The sequence below is a fragment of the Trachypithecus francoisi genome, unplaced genomic scaffold (assembly GCF_009764315.1).
Source record: "Trachypithecus francoisi isolate TF-2019V2 unplaced genomic scaffold, Tfra_2.0 Lachesis_group11, whole genome shotgun sequence".
NCBI classification, from domain to species: Eukaryota; Metazoa; Chordata; class Mammalia; order Primates; family Cercopithecidae; genus Trachypithecus; species Trachypithecus francoisi.
In genome coordinates, this window is record NW_022681456.1 from 41,193,838 (window position 1) to 41,206,762 (window position 12,925).

At 37.6% G+C, this 12,925-nt stretch overlaps 1 long non-coding RNA gene across 1 annotated transcript in view; it reads left to right on the forward strand.

Annotated features, from left to right (window-relative positions):
- LOC117090993 overlaps positions 1-12,165 on the forward strand; it is a 48,307-nt gene extending 36,142 nt beyond the window's left edge. The window contains exons 3-4 of the long non-coding RNA XR_004440197.1: positions 8,571-8,652; positions 11,748-12,165. This is a non-coding gene — a long non-coding RNA (uncharacterized LOC117090993). The remainder of the gene's footprint in view (positions 1-8,570; positions 8,653-11,747) is intronic.
- The last annotated feature ends 760 nt before the right edge of the window (positions 12,166-12,925 follow it).

Genomic DNA, 12,925 nt, shown 5'->3' on the forward strand with positions numbered 1-12,925 from the left:
CTAATGCCTTTCTTTCATTTTATGTAAACTTAAGAGGCCCAGAGTTAAACTGCCTCTTATGAAATCTCCTTAGCAAGTAAATCTGTTTAGGAGCAGATAAGCTGAGAAATTCTCACATCTTCCACAGAACCAAATATTCCAGTGATTATGATCTGAGGATCTGGAGAATTGATGGTTGTGGTTTATTCTGAATGTCAGACAATAAAAATATAGGAACACAGACGATGTACAGGTTATAAACCATGGCTGATTTTTATTTTATTCTATTTTAGTTTTTCTTTACATTGAAAGGCAGTAGGTCAGGCACAGTGGCTCACACCTGTAATCCCAGCAATTTGGGAGGCCAAGACAGGAGGACTGCTTGAGCCAGGAGTTTGAGACCAGCCTGGGTAGCATAGCAAGATTCTACCCCTACTGATTTTTTTTTTTTTTTAATTTGCCAGGCATGCTGGTGCATGCATGTAGTCCCAGCTACTTGGGATGCCAAGGTGGAAGGATGGTTTGAGGCCAAGAGGTCAACAATTCAGTGAGCTGTGATCGTACCACTGCACTCCAGCCTGGGTGATACAGTGAAGCCCTGTATCGAAAAGAAAAAAAAAAAAAAAAGGCAATCATCTAAGCTGTATAAATTATATATTACAGCTGCTTTATTTGACTGAACAGCAAGATTAGTCACATCAAAACTAGTTATATCTTTGAAAGACAGGATTCCATTAGCTGCTGTGTCGCCTTTTGTGATTGGTATAAAACCTAGTATCAGTGTTCATGTGGGAGTTAAGTCAGTGAGCAGCAAGCTGCAAGAAAAGACTTTCCAAATTATAAAGTTGACAAATAAATTAGAAAAAAATGCAAAAATACACACGTAAACACATGCATGCATTGCACATATACATACAGGGATGGCGAGATGATTCCATGATAGCTGAATCCTTTTGTTTTTTAATCTTTACCAAGATCATTTATTAAATATCTGCCTCTATGTGACTTTTCAGGAACGAAACAAATTTCTTCCTCCCATACTTTTCTCCAGTCTGTTATAGTATTTATGATATCATATTAACATTTGCTGCATATCATCTTCACAAGTAAGTCAGCCTTAATGTGCATATAGCACATGATAGGCAACAAAAGATGTTTTATTGCATGAATTAGTGAATGATTAAAAATTATTTGGTTGTCAAATTATACTAGCAGTAGCAAAGCTTTCTTTTTGGTGTAAAGACACACTCTTGGCTCATGCCTGGGAAAGCTGAGGTTCCATATATATCCAGAGTCTCCTTGCAGGATGCCTACTCTCACCACTTGTATTTTAACATAGTATTGGAAGTTCTAGCCAGAGCAATCAGACAACAGAAAAATAAAGGGCATCCAAATTGGTAAAGAGGAAGTCAAACTGTCACTGTTTGCTAATGCTAATGATGTGATTATATACCTAGAAAACCCTAAAGACTCCTCCAAAAAGCTCCTAGAAATGATAAATGAATTCAGCAAAATTTCAGGATACAAAATTAATGTACGCAAATCAGCAGCTCTGCTGTACACCAGAGGCAACCAAGCTGAGAATCAAATCAAGAACTCTACCTCTTTTATAACAGCTGAAAAAGAAATAAAATACTTAGTAATATGCCTAACCAAGGAGGTGAAAGACCTCTACAAGGAAAACTACAAAATACTCCTGAAAGGGATCACAGACAACACAAACAACTGGAAACACATCCCATGCTCATGGAAGGGTAGAATCAATATTGTGAAAATGATACTGCCCAAAGCAATCTACAAATACAATGCAATTCTCATCAAAACACCACCATCATTCTTCAAATTCTTCATCATTTTTCACTTTTTTTTTTTTTGAGATGGAGTCTCGCTCTGGTGCCCAGGCTGGAGTGCAGTGGCATGATCTTGGCTCACTGCAAGCTCCGCCCCCCGGGTTCAAGCCATTCTCCTGCCTCAGCCTCCTGAGTAGATGGGACTACAGGTGCCCACCACCACGCCAGCTGATTTTCTGTATTTTTAGTAGAGACGGGGTTTCACCGTGTTAGCCAGGGTGGTCTCGATCTCCTGACCTTGTGATCTGCCCGCCTCAGCCTCCCAAAGTGCTGGGATTACAGGTGTGAACCACCACGCCCGGCCCATCATTTTTCACTTGAAAAAACAACCCTAAAAGTCATATGGAACCAAAAAGAGCCTGCATAGCCAAAGCAAGACTAAGAAAAAAGAAAGAATCTGGAGGCATCACATTACCTTACTTCAAACTATCCTATAAGGGCTTAGTTATCAAAACAGCATGGTACTATTATAAACATAGGCACATAGACCAATGGAATAGAATAGAGAACCCAGAAATAAACCCAAATACTTACAGCCAACTGATCTTCAGCAAAGCAAACAAAAACATAAACTGGGGAAAGGATGCCTTGTTCAACAAATGGTGCTGGGATAATTGGCAAGGCACATGTGGAAGAATGAAACTGGATCTTCATCTCACCATACATAAAAATCAACTCAAGATGGATCACGGACTTAAACCTAAGACCTGAAACCATAAAAATTCCAGAAGATAACATTGGAAAGACCCTTCTAGACATTGGCTTAGGCAAAGACTTCATGACCAAGAACTCAAAAGCAAATGAAACAAAAACAAATAGATGGGACTTAATTAAACTAAAAAGGTTTTGCTCAGCAAAAGGAGCAATCAGCAAGGTAAACAGACAATCCACAGAGTGAGAGAAAATCTTTGCAATCTTTACATCTGACAAAACACTGATATCCAGATTCTACAAGGAACTCAAACAAATCAGCAAGAAAGAAACAAACAATCTCATCGAAAAGTGGAATAATGACATGAATAGACAATTCTCAAAAGAAGATACACAAATGGCCATGAAAAAATGCTCAGCGTCACTACTGATCAGGGAAATACAAATCAAACCCGCAATGCAATACCTCCTTGCTCCTGCAAGAATGGCCATAATCAAAAAATCAAAACATAATAGATATTGGCATGGATGTAGTCAAAAGGTAACACTTTTACACTGCTGGTGGAAATGTAAACTTGTACAACCACCATGGAAAACAGTGTGGGGATTACTTAAAAAACTATAAATAGAACTACCATTGATCCATCTATCCCACCAATGGGTATCTACCCAGAGGAAAATAAGTCATTATACGAAAAAGATACTTCCACACGCACATTTATAGCAGCACAATTCACAGTTGCAATATGGAAGCAGCCCAAATGCCCATCAGTCAGTGAGTGGATAAAGAAATTGTGGCATATATATATATATATATATATATATATATATATATGCCACATATATATTTTGAGATGGAATCTCGCTCTGTCGCCCAGTCTGGAATGCAGTGGAATGCAGTGGCACGATCTCGGCTCACTGCAAGCTCCACCTCCCGGGTTCAAGCCATTCTTCTGCCTCAGCCTCCCGAGTAGCTGGGACTGCAGGTGTCCGCCACCATGCCAGCTGATTTTCTGTATTTTTAGTAGAGATGAGGTTATATATATATCACAGACGGGATATATATATATATATCACAGAATACTACTCAGCTATGAAAAGGAATGAAATAATGGCATTCACAGCAACCTGGATGGAACTGAAGACTATTCTAAATGAAGTGACTCAGGTATGGAAAACCAAACATCCTATGTTCTTACTCCTAAATGGGAGCTAAGCCATGGATGCAAAGGCATAAGAATGATACAACAGACTCTGGTGACTCAGGGGAAAGGGTTGGAGTGGGTGAAGGATGAAAGACTACACAGCGGGGTATAGTGTACACTGCTCGGGTGATGAGTGCAACAAAATCTCGGAAATCACCACTAAAGAACTTATTAATGTAACCAAACATCACCTGTTCCCCAAAAACCTCTTGAAATAAAAATGAAAATAAAAAAAGATTCTCCTTGCATATAATATCTACACTGTTAGTAATATATAAACAGAAGTATGGAAAATCTTGCAAAATACACAGCATACTGTAAATACTTTTATACTTTATAAAATAAAGTATAAAAATATAATAAAAAATAAATACTTTTATACTGTAAAAGAAAAGTGCATGGACCATTCCTGGGCCCTGTATTGTGCGTGTACTATCTGCTGGATACTTTTATGTGTGTTATCTCACTTTACCCTCATAAACCAAAAGTGGCCTTCATTTCTAGATCAGGAAATGGAGATTCAGAAATCTCAAGTAATCTTCTCAGAGAAACAAAGCCAGATACAGCCACAGGTTTTGGACTCTAAGTTGAGGGCTTATTTTACTGAAGTTCAGCTGCTTTCTTCCTTTAAGAGTATTTGTTTAGACAAATATTCCAAAGGAGGAAATAGCCAAACCAACTGGTTGGCATTGCATCAGTTTAACACGAAACAACCTGTTGATAAGCAGAATTATTCACTCTTCACTTGATTATTTTGTCATCTTGTACACGCAGGCATACTCTGGTTAAAAATGAAAAATGTCTTTCATAAGACAGTTGTTCAGTTCTGGCCCCTGGCATGTTCTGTTCAGTACAATAGTGTTTTTATTTTTCTTTTAAAATTTCAGACTTCTTCTTCCAAATGCAAAAATGACCGAAATTCCCTTGTGTTTCTATTCTGTAATTTATTTCTTGGGTTTATTTCTCATGTTTTATTTAAAAAGTTGGGATTTTTGCTCTTAAAATGCAATTGTGATACGTGTATGAGTTTTAATATGTGGCGATCAGTATTTTCTGCCTGAAAAACATACATTTAATTTTATAGAAGTAAATAGATTACTGTGGTTTGCTACAAAGAAATTCATATAGGCAACATTTTAAAAACATGACTTTTCTGCAAAATACACCTGTCCAGGGAAAAGAAAAGGTGCAATTACATAAAAATTCATCTTCGAGCACTCTGAATTCTCTGATCAGTCATTTCTTTTCTCATAGCCGTTTTCTCCCATCACGACATTTCTGAGACTCCAAGCGGGGAATTATAATTCTGGAAAGTGATGGAATGAGCTAAGCTCCACAGATGCTGAGATGGCCAGTTTACTATTATATTTCAAAGGCAACCATCCCAAACTGATGCCTGTGGAGATTCATTTTTATTTGGATAACATCGTACTTGAGATGAATGAAATGATAGCAGTTCAAGTGCTATTGAGAACTACCATGTAAATAAGTAGCTTACACAGCCAGACGTAGGGATAAACAAAGGAACACATCCACTGACATTCAAATCTCGTTATGGTATTAATGGAATCTTCCTGGGTATGGGTGAAATAATTTATATAAGTGTGTATGGAGGAACAGAAAAATAAACCACCAAATACAAATTTTCAGCGTGTTATCCAACAGTAGAATGCACAACAATACATGCTAAGAATACCTGTTAGGGCAACTTTTCACCCGATGCCTTTATTTGAGCAACTAGACAATCTGATGACTTACTCATCTCATCAGACTGTGGTGCAGCTGACCTCATCCAGCACAACCAATTGTTCATAATTGGGTTTTGTGAACTGTGCTCAGTGTTAGGTTCTTTCTATTGAAAGTGTCTTCGTGATTCTTGGCAAGTCCTATCCATTTCAGCTTTTCATTTCTTCCAGTAAAGTGACCGTGCTCAAGAGCTTCAGAATCTTTACAACGTGAAAGAGGATGGAGTATTGCCATTACCGTGTATAAGAACACGCTCCACTCTGGATGGGGATCTGTCTGCTCTTAGACGCAGGGGTTGAAATGGCCTCCCTAGCTATGTGCATTTAATTCACATAGGAAAGTTTGGTTATTATTTAAAGCAGCTGATGCCAAGTACTGGTCCCCACACTGGTTCGGTTCTGTGATCAGATTCTCACCCGTCTACTGTGAAAGAGGAGAGAGAAGATTAAAATAGTGAAGTTTAAATAAATCTGAATTGTTTTAATTCTAAGATTTTACTTTTTGGTGTCATTTGAATAAAATGATGGGGTTAGTAGATGGAAATATTTTGGTTTTGAAGTCACTAGGTGGATAAATTAAAGACTGACAACTGTATGTCAGCTCTACAAATACTTAAACTTTGCTGGTCTATAAAATCCAAAGGACTGAGGCGTGTTGGTAATACAAGTTATTCTTTGGATGAACAAACAAAAGTCTTCTAATAAAAAAATCCTCTAACAAAATTAGAGAACTATTAGTTGGTGCCAAAGTAATTAGTTTGCCATTCAAAGTGATGGCAAAAACCACAAAAACTTTTGCACCAACCTAATATATTTCACAGATTAATCCCAGATTAAGTAAATATCTAATTATAAAAGGCAGAACAAGAAAACCTACTGGAAAAAATAAATATGAAAATATTATTGCCAGGCTGGAAAAAAACTAAGCATGGCAGGAATACCAGAAGACATGATGGGAAACAAATTGTAAAATAGTAGATTTTACTCTAAGGGTGCCAGTTTTCAGAATATTCATTACTGAAGTTCCTTTAGTTTCAGGAGGTCTCAGTGGTCATAATTTTAAAATGCTCATTTCTACTTCTGTGATTAACACCTATTTTAACTCATTGTGTTAATGAATTAATGATTGTCTAATGTTGGAAACAATGAATAAACAATGCAATTTAAATTTCATATAAATTTTACTTGTGAGGTTACAAATCTCATAAATATCTCAGGATGTCACCAAGTTGATAGCAATGATCATGGAGAATTGTTTTTATCATTGAAAAAGTCACCAACAAATGATCCAGAAAAGGTGGGCCAATTAACAACTGCTATACAGGACCTTAGACAGAAGAATAAAGTCCTCTCATATTATTGCAAAATATATAGTAATGATTATACTGGGAAAGCATTTATATTGTGTCAGTCTTTTTAAAGTGCTGCAAAACAAATTTGAACTATATCATATTCATTATCAAACTAAAATAGTTGCATTTGCATGTTTTAACAGTTAACTAAGTTTTAGAATTAATATAAGACAAAATCAACGTAATTCCTTGTTTTCCATTTTATTTTACAAGGTAAAGAGTAAATGCGTTGAAAAATAGATTTATTATGACATTTTGTTCCATTTTAAAAGCAGACTTACTTAAAATAGAATTATTGTATCAGTTCTCCTTGGATAATTGAGACCACCTGTTTTTGAAAACACACACACACACACACACACACACACACACACACACATACACGAAGGAGAAAGACAAAGACTAGGAAAAAGTGCTTGTAACGTCCTCTACTGATAAAGAGTTGTCATCTTCAATATAAAAAGAACATATACTAATTAATGTGTTAAAGATAAATATCTTGTATAAATACTAATGAATATTATAAATTCAGAGGCAATTCTCAGAAGAGGAAATATAAATGATCAATAAAGTAATGAATATATTACCAATTTCACTAGTTATCAGGGGAAAGTAAATTAATTAAAGTAGTAAGCTAATAGTTTCACCCATCAAACTGGCAATATGGCCGGGCACGGCAGCTCACCCCTGTAATCCCAGCACTTTAGGAGGCTGAGGCAAGTGGATCATAAGGTCAGGAGTTCAAGACTAGCCTGGCCAAGATGGTGAAACCCCATCTCTACTAGAAGTACAAAAATTAGCCGGGTGTGGTGGCGGGCACCTGGAACCCCAGCTACTCAGCCTGCCCAGCAGGCTGAGGCAGGAGAATTGCTTGAACCCGGGAGGCAGAGGTTGCAGTGAGCTGAGATCGCGCCACTGCTCTCCAGCCTGGGCGACAAAGTAAGACTCAGTCTCAAAAAAAAAAAAAAAAAAAGGCAAATATGTATTTACATATATTTTATTCTTAATATATAAAATGTAAATATATACTATATTTAAATATTTATAATTATATAATTAAATATATAGTCACTATATAAAATATAAATGCATGTTACATAGTGGCAAATAGATTTAAATACACTATGTATATTTTAAATATACATGTTATATATTTTTAAAATATGTGTTAGCCAATTTGATGGGTGGATACTTGTATACATCTCCAGTTTTGGTAGGAGAGTTAGGATATAGATATTCTTACTGAAATGTAAATTAAATATCTTTTTGTTTAAGTTATTTGTAATCTATATTAAAATCTTAAGTAAACATACTCCTTAAGAATTCCATATCTAGGAATCTATTTTGTACAATACTAGTAAGGATAGAGAAAAGTATGCATACAGGATGCTCATTGTAGCATTATGTGTGGTGGCAACTAAAAGCACTTACTAGAAAATTTCAATAAATTGAAATTCTACAAAAGAATACCAGGCAGTCATTAAAAAAATAAAATGTAATCTGGAAACAAGTCTAAAGTATAGTATTAAGTGACAAAAAGCCAAGAGTAAATGAATATGTTCAATATCATTTCATTCTTGTTTGGTGCACAGGCACACACACACACACACACACACACACATTCACACACATCTATTTTGCTTTTTAAATCGTGCATTATATTCACCAGTTCTTAACAGTGATCATCTTTGGGAGGTAAGGTGGTTGGAAAGAGGTGATTCTCACCTGGTTTATAAATTTTTTTAATGATGGAATCATATGTGAGCTTCTTTTGTGTTTCTTTTCCAGTATTTGAAATACAAATGAATAAATGACACCAGTAACTGAAAAAGGTCTTGGATCGTTTTCGAAGTGGCAGACTATATCCAAGGTGAGCACCGTGGCTGAGAATGCACTTACAACCACGATGCACAGAAATGCACACTTGAACACATGCTCTCTCACAATCAGTTCAAGTCCCTTCACCTGAGGCCCAGGGACCCACAAAGCCCTGGGCATAGAATCCAAGAGGTCTATCAATGTGGATGAAAAAATATTATATCTGCATTTTTATTCACCGTGCACTGAAATTTGTCAGTTTCTTTAATTAAGAAGACAGGCAACAAGCCCCAGAAGTGGCAGCAGTACCTGTGACTTTGTCACCAGCAGAAATCATAGATATGTTTATATCTTATTACAATTGTTACAGACATCTCAAAATATTGTTTATGAACTGCTATAGTCTCAAAATAACAGTCATTTTAGGCCCTCCACTAGAGCTTGTTCTTCAACACAGTAATAAAGAAGCACTGAAATTTTTAAGTATTTTGATAGCTGTACATGAGCAGTTGCCCTCTTTTGTCATCCTGTTTTTACAAAATTTTATGCATTTAAACATTATTTAGAAAAGGAATTCATAGGATTCACTAGACCACTCAGAGTGGTTATCGCACAAACACAACAAAGTTAAAAACCAATTATTGGGCTTTGGGAGAAAAACATCGGAATGCAGTAAACATGGTGCTAGGTTGTAAATTAAAGGCTTGCAGCTTACTCTTTACATCCTGCCTGAAGATGGCCTTGAAGCCTTTTGAAAGCTTCTGCCCTGTAACGGGCACTTTTCCAGGAGCTGAGAACATAATGTTCAATGAGGAAACAAGATTCCTGCTCCCATGGAGCTGAAATCTGCAGGAACAGTGGCAGGAGGGGAGACTGAAAATAAACAGGAGAGCAGATAAATAATTACAGCTAGACATAAGTTCTCTGAAGAAAATAAAAGCTCATGGATAGGCATTTGGATTATTTTCTAAGAGCATCAGGAAGGCATTGGATGTCTTAAGCAGGGTGGAAAATTGATTATAAGAAGACAATAAATAATGGCGATTTGGAATATGGAGATGGAATAATGGAAATAGAGAAAAGTGGAAGAAATGAGTTATCTTTGGTGGCTGACCAATAGTTTTCTCATTCCACTTAAGGAATAGAGCATTCATTCTAGAGATTCTAAAACCTGTGTCCCCAAATCACTAATATATTCTGTATATTTGACTACCTGATAACTAAACAATTTCCATTAAGACATGAATCAAACTGGTTACTTGACATGATATAGAGATGCAATAGTATGGTTACATAGAAGCTTAAGATGATAATTACAAGTCCTGTGGGAGATTAAAACCATATTCCGTTTGCACACAAAGAAAAATGAAACAAAATCAGATTCTGTGAAAAGAATATGTTGACAGAGCATGCCATTTCAAGCCACCAGGAAAAAAAAGTAGGAATCATATCATATTCAGAAGATTATGGGAAAATGTCTCAGGACAGAGCAGTGTTTTCTTTCTTTTTTTCTTTTTTTGTGATAGAGTCTCACTGTGTCACCCAGGCTTGGGTGCAGTGGCACGATGTAAGCTCACTGCAACCTCCACCTCCTGGGTTCATGTGATTCTCCTGCCTCAGCCTCCCAAATAGCTGAGAGCACAGGCGTGTGCCACCATGCCTGGCTAATTTTTGTATTTTCAGTAGAGATGGGGTTTTGCCATTTTAGCCAAGCTGGTTTTGAACTTCTGACCTCAGGTGTTCTGTCTGCCTCGGCCTCCCAAAGTGCGGGATTACAGGCGTGAGCTCCCGGCCTGGAGCAGCATTTTCAAGAGACATGCAGGACCACACTTGCAAGATGGAGGCCTGCTAGTCAGTTCTCTGCAATGCCAAGGAGCTTTCATAATGAGGAGCCTCTGAGCTCAGTGACACACAGTTCTCATCAGCAACAGCTGTGTGATTATTGCTGATGCCTGGAAGCCTCCACAGCTTTGGCAGAAAGCCTTAAGAATATTGCTGAAAGTATCCCCAGGGATATGATATGTTACAATTATGTTGCTGCTTTTGCTGTTACTGTTGTCAGTTCTATAGCTACCATTTACTGAGCACCTACTCTGTGACCTGCAGCTTGCTAAGAACTTTATGTATACTAAGTTATTTAATCCTCAGATAAGCCACCGGTTAAGTGCTATTGTATGATGAGTTCAGAGAGTTTAAGCATAAAGCCCAGCACTGTCCAATAAAACTCTCTACAATGCTGGAATAGTTTTATATTTGTACTGCCCAATAGGGTAACCACTTAGCCAAGTAAGTTATTGAGCTCCCATCTTGTAGGAAGAGTGAATGAACTGAATTTTTATTTACTTTCAGTTTATATAAATACAAATTTAAATAACCACATATGGTTAGTGGCTACCATATTGGATAGCCCAAGTTCATATGGCTAGCCAAGATCAGAAGTAAAGATCCAATCCCAGAAATTATCTGGCTCCAAAATCATGCTTTAAAGATTAAAATACTAGGATAGGCATGGCAACTCACACCTTTAATCCCAGCAGTTTGACAGCCTGAGGTGGGAGGATGACTTGAGCTAAGGAGTTTGAGACCAGCCTGGACAACAAAGTGAGACTGCGCCTCTACAAAAAAAACTTAAAAAAAAAAAAAAAAAGAGCCAGGTCTGGTGGTGCACACCTGCGTTCCCAGCTACAGTGGAGGCTGAAGCAGGAGGATCATGTGAACCTGGGATGTTGAGGTTGCAGTGAGTCATAATAGCACCACCACACTCCAGCTTGAGTGACAGAGCAAGTCCCTATCTCAAAAAAAAAAAAAAAAAGGTTAGTACTAGTTGTGATGGTGTACCCTAAAGGATGTTATCATGTTTGCATCATTAGAGCTTCCCAGTTAGAGTGCTTACAACTCCTTTCTTGTCTATAATCCTAGAAGAACATAATGCTTGTCCTCTAGCAATCTACCACTGAAACTACTATTTGTGTAGGCAGTGCTGTCTACTATGGACATTTTGGTATTAGAATTCCCTGGTGATACTCAGTAAGCTAACCAAATGTGGAGGGAAGAAGCAAAGCTGATAGAAAACTATTGGTGCTGGATATTTTTGATTTGTCCCTCCAGATTCACTCTCCATTGTTATCTACTCTATTCTGGTCTCAGGGAGCTGATACTCTATGGACTGCTTCCTTACCCCCTGGCTGCTGGTTGGATCCAGCCAGTGAAAGACTCTGGTGGGAACTCGAAAGGTAAGAGGAGAGAGAGCTTCAGGTGTTTGTTTGCCCAGCTTTCTCCCTTCAGGGCCATAGCTTAGCAATGACTACATAATTCTATTTGAAAATACAGCTTCCAGTGAATGGTTCTCTCTCTGCAGCTGCAGGTCTCACTATATTCTAGGAACTGTTTCCTCTCTTTCCCCTTCAGCCAGAAGCAGTAACGGCTTCCCACTTTTGCCAGCCCTGGGGTGCTTTACTGACTACTGATGGTTTCCCTTAACCCTGCTTACACTCTCTTTTGTAAATGATTTTACTAAACTCTCTTCTGCTACCCTTTTTGAGAGTGCCATTTGTTTCTTGCTAGGGTCTCTGTTGGATACACTATTTGATGATTTAAAGAATAAGAATTATTTGCTCATTTATGAGCTAGTAATAAAGAGAAATGATATGGTATTTCATAAAATAGTTATCACATATTCTTAGCCACAAAAAAATGCGGCACATTACAAATTGTACACAGCAGGTCCTCAAATGATATCATTTTGTTCAACATTGTTTTGTTATAATGTTGATGAGGGAAAAAAAAAAAAAAAGTACTGGCTGGGCCACTGTCTATGTGGAGTTTGCCTATTCTCCCCAGGCCTGGGTGGGTTTTCTCTCGGGACTCTGGTTTCCTTTCACATCCCAAAGTTGTGTACTTTAGATTAACTGGCACGTCTAAAGGACCCCAGTCTGAGTGAGTGTGAGTATGCATGTGACTGCACCCTGCAACTGAATGGTATGCTGTCCAGGGTTGGTTCCTCCCGCACACCCTGAGCTGCCAGGACAGGCTCTGGCCACGCAAGACCCTGACCTGGAATCAGAGGGTTGGAAAATGGATAAATAAATGAATACAGATTATTTTATTTACTTCAATGTTTAGTATTAGAAGTGTTTAGAGTCTTTATATAGAAACTTGGTGATGTTGTTGGGACCAGAAATATGCCATAGGAACTTAACTCTTGTTTATATCAATTAGCCTATGGTAAAATTGATTTCATTATACGTGGTTTTGCATAAAGTAGCAGTTTCCAGTAATCTATTTACAATGACACTGAGGACTTACTGTATATGAAAGCTTTGCCA